The sequence below is a fragment of the Gossypium hirsutum genome, chromosome A06 (genome assembly GCF_007990345.1).
Source record: "Gossypium hirsutum isolate 1008001.06 chromosome A06, Gossypium_hirsutum_v2.1, whole genome shotgun sequence".
Classification (NCBI taxonomy): Eukaryota; Viridiplantae; Streptophyta; class Magnoliopsida; order Malvales; family Malvaceae; genus Gossypium; species Gossypium hirsutum.
The window spans coordinates 20,091,247-20,097,688 of record NC_053429.1 but is presented as its reverse complement, the minus strand read 5'-3'; the positions used below and the strand labels follow the sequence as shown (position 1 = coordinate 20,097,688).

At 36.9% G+C, this 6,442-nt stretch overlaps 2 non-coding genes across 2 annotated transcripts; both read right to left on the bottom strand.

Annotated features, from left to right (window-relative positions):
* Positions 1–762: 762 nt before the first annotated feature.
* LOC121231274 (small nucleolar RNA R71) lies at positions 763–869 on the bottom strand. Its single transcript, XR_005929338.1, has one exon. It is a non-coding gene; the product is annotated as a small nucleolar RNA R71 (small nucleolar RNA).
* A 3,363-nt stretch (positions 870–4,232) lies between these two features.
* Positions 4,233–4,339, bottom strand: LOC121231747 (small nucleolar RNA R71). Its single transcript, XR_005929802.1, has one exon. It is a non-coding gene; the product is annotated as a small nucleolar RNA R71 (small nucleolar RNA).
* Between the last annotated feature and the right edge of the window lie 2,103 nt (positions 4,340–6,442).

Here is a 6,442-nt window from a genome sequence, read left to right as displayed (position 1 = left end):
TTAATTATAAATTTTTAAAACCTGTTGCGAATATCACGTATCAAGTTTTTAGCACCGTTGTCGGAGAATTAGGATATTAGGAACACTCGATTTTAATTACTTTAGCCATTTTACTTTTATTGCAATTTAAAATTTTATTTTATTTTCTAATTCTTCATTTATTTTCTTCTGACAGGTTTTTCTAGTTTATGACCAGAAGAAACCCATCAGGACCATTACTGTTTGATAGTGACATCGATCGCATAGTTTACAGAAACTGAAGAGTAATAAGGTGAAACTTAATATACATAGAGGAAGAGCAAGAGGACGATATTTCAAGCCACAGCCGAGGAGATGGCTGAAAACCAAGAAAATCTGCTACCTCCTGCGATTGCTGCTAATCAGAATCCTACTCCGTGTACTATGTATGGTTATGCTACAGCTTCTTTAACAGGAACTGAATTGAGCATAGTTAGGCCTGCTGTTGCTGCAAATAATTTTGAACTGAAACCTAACACCATTCAAATGATCCAACAGTTTTTTCAGTTTGATGGTTTGCAGGACGAGGATCCCAACGCTCGCTTGGAAAATTTCTTAGAGTTTTGCGACACTTTTAAAATCAATGGCGTTTCTGATGATGCCATTCACCTTCGGTTGTTTCCCTTTTTGTTGAGGAATAAGGTTAAAAAATGGTTGAACACGTTACCACGAGGGTCAATCACTACATGGGAAGAAATGACCGAAAAGTTTTTATTAAAATATTTTTTGCCGACTAAAACAGCCAAATTACGTAATGATATCTCTTCTTTTATGAAGATGGATTTAGAAACATTCTACGATACATGGGAGAGATGCAAGGACCTTTGGAGAAGGTGCCTTCACCATGGGTTACCACTTTGGCTACAGGCTCAAATGTTTCATAATGGCCTGGATCCTTCGACTCGACAGATGATCGACGCAACTGCTAGCGGAACCATCAATAATAAGACACCTGAAGATGCTTATGAATTTATAGAAGAGATGTCACTGAATAATTATCAGTGGCAAGTCATGAGGAAAAAGCCAACGAAAATAGCTGTCATTTTTAATGTCGATTCGGTCACCATGCTCTCTAATTAGGGAGAACTTTTGAACAGAAAAATTGACGGTTTTCTTGGTTCTTCACATGTTCACCCAGTAATGCAGTGCGAAGTAAGTGGAGGTGGATCAAGCAATTTAGATTACCCACCCTATGGCCACAACATGGAGAACGAGTAGTTAATTACATGGGTAATAATCCTTGATCTCAAAATAATCCTTATAGTAACACTTACAATGCAGGTTGGAAGAACCACCCAAATTTCTCATGGAGAAGCTAAGGGAATTAGCGACCACCACCATATTGATCGCGTGATTTCGTGATAGGTTTTAAATATTTATAATTAATCATTCTTGAAACTAACTATTATCGCGATGTAGGCAAGTGTACCTATCAAACAGTAGTATACTTTTAGCAAGACCGGATTGTCAAACCCAAATGAACTAAAAGTACTAGTAATGACTGTCTTTTTATTATCTAGCCTAAGAATGAAGAGGTTTTGTTTTAACTAACTAATTATCTAAACTAAGAATTCACAGATAATAGAATTGGGGATTTTTTTTTGGGAAAATCGATTGATTTAAGACAATACCTAAGGAAAAATCCACCTAGACTGTACTTGTTATTCTGGCTCCGAATTGGACGATTTATTCATTTAACTTGTTCCGTAGAGATCCCTAAGTTATGTTATTATCCCTATTCAAGACTAATAACGTCTAATCCTTAGATTGAATAATTGAGACCTTTCTATAATTAACACCCAAGGGTTGCATTAACTCGATTTATGGATCCCCTTATTAGGTTTCACCCTAATCCGGCAAAATCTTGTCACCTTATGTCTAGGCGCGCAAACAACTCCGCTTAATTATGAAAAATGTACTATTAAACAGGGTCTATTCCTCCTCTGAATAAGGGCTTATCTTGAATTAGTATCCTGGGATATCAAAACAAGAATTAAGAACACATAATTAAGAACAAGTTAAATATTTATCATACAATTCAGAAAATAATAACAAGATTCATCTTAGGTTTCATTCCCCTTAGGCATTTAGGGGTTTTAGTTCATAACTAAATAAGAAAACATCTCAGAATAATAAAGAATACAATGCATAAAGAAAACTGATAAACCGTAATTTATACAAATTTTTACCCCACGTTTAACGCATTTTATGGATGATTTCCTATTAGAATTGGTGAATTCGATGTTCCTAATGCTTTAATTTCATGTTTTATACTTAGGAGAGCATAGGAGAGCGAAAGGGACGAGAAACGGGCCAAAAATAGAGAAAATGGGCCAAAGTACGAAATCAACAAGGCCTGGACCTCCTCAAACGGGCAGACCATGCGGCCGTGTCAATTTGGCAGGCTCGAGCACGGCCTGAAGTAATCTCACAAGGGCGTGTCACATGGGCGTGTCCCTATCGAGCCCAAGTTGAGTCCAATTTGGAAAAGACTAATTTTGAGGGCTCTTAGGCATTCTAAAGCCTATAAATACACCCTAGAGGAGGAAGAAAAGTGAGGGATAGAAGAGGGAGTAAGGAATTACTCCAAGGAAGCCGATTGATCCATCTCAGAAACCGTATTCACCATCAAGACTGAAAATCTCTCCTCAATTTCCCCTTCAGGAGTTTTTGGTTTTCTTTATGTTTTGAATTCTTTATTATTCTAATATGTTTTCTTATTTAGTTATGAAATAAAACCCCTAAATACCTAAGGGGAATGAAACCTAAGACGAATCTTGTTATTATTTTTTGAATTGTATGATAAGTATTTAACTTGTTCTTAATTATGTGTTCTTAATTCTTGTTTTGATATCCCAGGATACTGATTCAAGTTAAGCTCTTATTCATAGGAGGAATAGACCTTGTCTAAGAGTACATTTGTCATAACTAAGCAGAGTTGTTTGCGCGCCTAGACATAGGGTGACAAGATTTTGCCGGATTAGGGTGAAACCTGATAAGGGATCCATAGATCGAGTTAATGAAACCTTAGGCTGTTAATTAGAGAAAGGTCTCAATTATTCAATCTAGGGATTAGACGTTATTAGTCTTGAATAAGGATAATAACATAACTTAGGGATCTCTACGGAACAAGTTAACTGAATACATTGTCTGATTCAGAGCCAGAATAACAAGTACAGTCTAGGTGGATTTTTCCTTAGGTATTGTCTTAATTTAAACGATTTTCCCAAAAGCAATTCCCTAATTCTATTCTCTGTGAATTCTTAGTTTAGATAATTAGTTAGTTAAAACAAAACCTCTTTATTCTTAGGCTAGATAATAAAAAGACAGTCATTACTAGTACTTTTAGTTCCTTTGGGATGGACAATCCGGTCTTCCTAAAATTATACTACTATTCGATAGGTACACTTGCCTACATCATGATAATAGTTAGTTTCAAGAATGATTAATTATAAATATTTAAAACCTATCACGAAATCACGCGATCAATTTTTTTGCGCCGTTGCCGGGGAACTAAGATATTAGGAACGCTCAATTTTTATTACTTTAGGCATTTATTTTTCTTGCAATTTAATTTAATTTAATTTATTATTATTATTTATTAATTTTCTTTTTCTTTCTCTTGGCAGGTTTTTATAGTTTATGACTAGAAGAAACCCGTCAGGTCTACTACTTTTTGACGAAGCAATCGATCGCACAATTCGCAAAAACCAAAGAGAAATAAGGCAAAGCTTAAGATACACAGAGAAAGAGAAAGAGGACAATACTCAATCCCCAACTGAAGAGATGGCTGAAAACCAAGACAATCAGCTACCTCCTGCAATTGCGGTTAATCAAAATCCTACTCCACGCACTATGTATGATTATTCTAAACCTTCTTTAACAGGAACTGAATCAAGCATAGTTAGACCTGCTGTAGCTGCAAATACTTTTGAACTAAAACCTAACACTATTCAAATGATACAGCAATTTGTTCAATTTGATGGTTTGCAGGATGAGGATCCCAACGCTCACTTAGCAAACTTCTTGGAGCTATGCGATACATTTAGAATTAATGGTGTTTCTGATTATGCCATTCATCTTCGGTTATTCCCTTTTCATTGAGAAACAAAGCTAAACAGTGGTTGAACTCATTACCACGAGGATCAATCACTACTTGGGATTGAATGATTGAAAAATTTCTATTAAAATATTTTTCGCTGGCTAAAATGCCTAAATTACGTAATGATATCTCTTCGTTTGTGCAGATGGACTTAGAAACTCTTTATGATGCATGAGAGAGATAGAAAGACTTACTGAGAAGATGCCCTCACCATGGGTTACCGCTTTGGCTATAGGTTCAAACGTTCAATAATGGCCTGAATCTTTCAACTCAAAAAATGGTTGACGCAGCTGCTGGTGGAACCATCAATAAGAAAACACCTGAAAATGCATATGAGTTTATAGAGGAGATGTCATTGAATAACTATCAGTGGCAAGTCATGAGGACTAAGCCCACTAAAATAGCAGGCGTTTAAAACGTCGATTCGGTTACTATGCTGTCAAATCAGGTAGAACTTCTAAATAAAAAGATTGATGGTTTACTTGGTTCTACTTAGGTACATCCAGTAATGAGGTGCGAGACGAATGGAGGAGGAGCATGCACAGAGTATCAACCCTTCAACCCTAGCATCGAGGAGGAACAAGTCCAATATATAGGTAACAATAACTCTCGATCCCAAAATAACCCATATAGTAACACTTATAATGCAGGTTGGAGGAACCACCCCAAGTTCTCATGGGGCGGTCAAGGAAACCAAAGACCACAACATCCTCCGGGTTTTCAACAACCACCCTATCAAAAGGAAAAGAAGTCGAACCTTGAAGATATGCTCTCAAAGTTTATATCAGTGTCAGAAACTCATTTCTAGTACACCGAGACAACACTTAAAAATCAACAAGCATCGATCTAAGGGCTCGAAACTCAGATAGGCTAGCTTTCCAAACTAATTTCCGAATGACCATAAGGTAGCTTTCTAAGTAATACTGAACCCAACCCAAGGGAGTAGCTCAACGCAATTAATATTCAAGATGACGAACGAGTCGTTGAGCCTGAACCAGAACCGAGGCAAGAAACTATGGTGAGCAAAGGTCAAGGTGAGGTAGGTCATAATAAAAAAATCAGTGAATTTCGAATATAAAACTCGTGTGCCATACCCCAATGCGACAAGGAAAGACCGCTCAGATGAACATTTTGGTAAATTCCTTAATCTCTTAAAAAAATTACACATTAACTTACCGTTTATTAAAGCTCTATCGCAGATGCCAAAAGCAATGAAATTTTTAAAGGAGCTTTAAGCAAATAAGCGGAAGTTGGACGAGGCGTCGTTCAGCTATTCTAAAAAATAAGCTACCAAACAAATTAAAAGATACAGGGAGTTTTACGATTCCTTACTTAATTGGTAGTTTAGATGTTAATAATGCATTAGCTGATTTAGAGGCTAGTATCAACGTCATGCCTTACAAAATGTTTAAGCAACTACGTCTCGGGAAACCCAAACAGACTAGGATGAGCATTCAGTTAGAATATGAAACTATAAGATTTCCTAGGTGTATTATTGAAGATGTGCTAGCTAAAATCGATAAATTTATATTTCCCGTTGACTTCATTATTCTAGACATAGAGGAGGATAGCAAGACTCCTTTAATTCTAGGAAGGCCCTTTTTAGAAACTGCTAAAATAATTATTGATGTTGGCACAAGTGAACTCACACACCGTGTGGGAGACGAAACAATCACCCTTCAAGCTCGCAATTCCGACAACACATTGGAAATTGAAGGTGATCGTCTAAACCATTCTACTAAAACTGACAATATGGTGCAACCTTCTTTGTAGGAAATGAGTTTGAAAGAAGTACATGAGCCATTCTCAAGCAAGAGTAGAGGATCTATTCATAAAGATCAAATGCTACAAATCGAGGAGCTAGCTGAATGGCGGACGCATAAATCGAGAACACCCGACAAACTGAATCTACGACAGAACGAGCTCAATACCTTTCCAAATCAACTTAAGGTTGGAGATAGAGTCTTATTAGAGGCCATAGATCCCCACATTGTCGCTACCACACCAAATGAAGAAATCCCTCTTACGGTACTCAGCATTTTCCCATTCGGTACGGTCAAGGTGAGTCATCCCAAGTTCGGCGCTTTTAAGGTAAACAATACCCATTTAAAACCTTATTTTGATGAGATTGATAGTAGGAATGAGGAGTATAAACTCCTCAAACCACCATGATCATTCAACGGAGAGGTAAGTCGAGCTTAGACTATAAATAATCGCTTCTCGAGAGGCAACCCGAGCACTAACTGTATTAACTTCTTTAAAATTTAGTCTTCAACACCTAACTTACTAACAGAGCTCTTGAATACAGGTTTTCCACAGAGA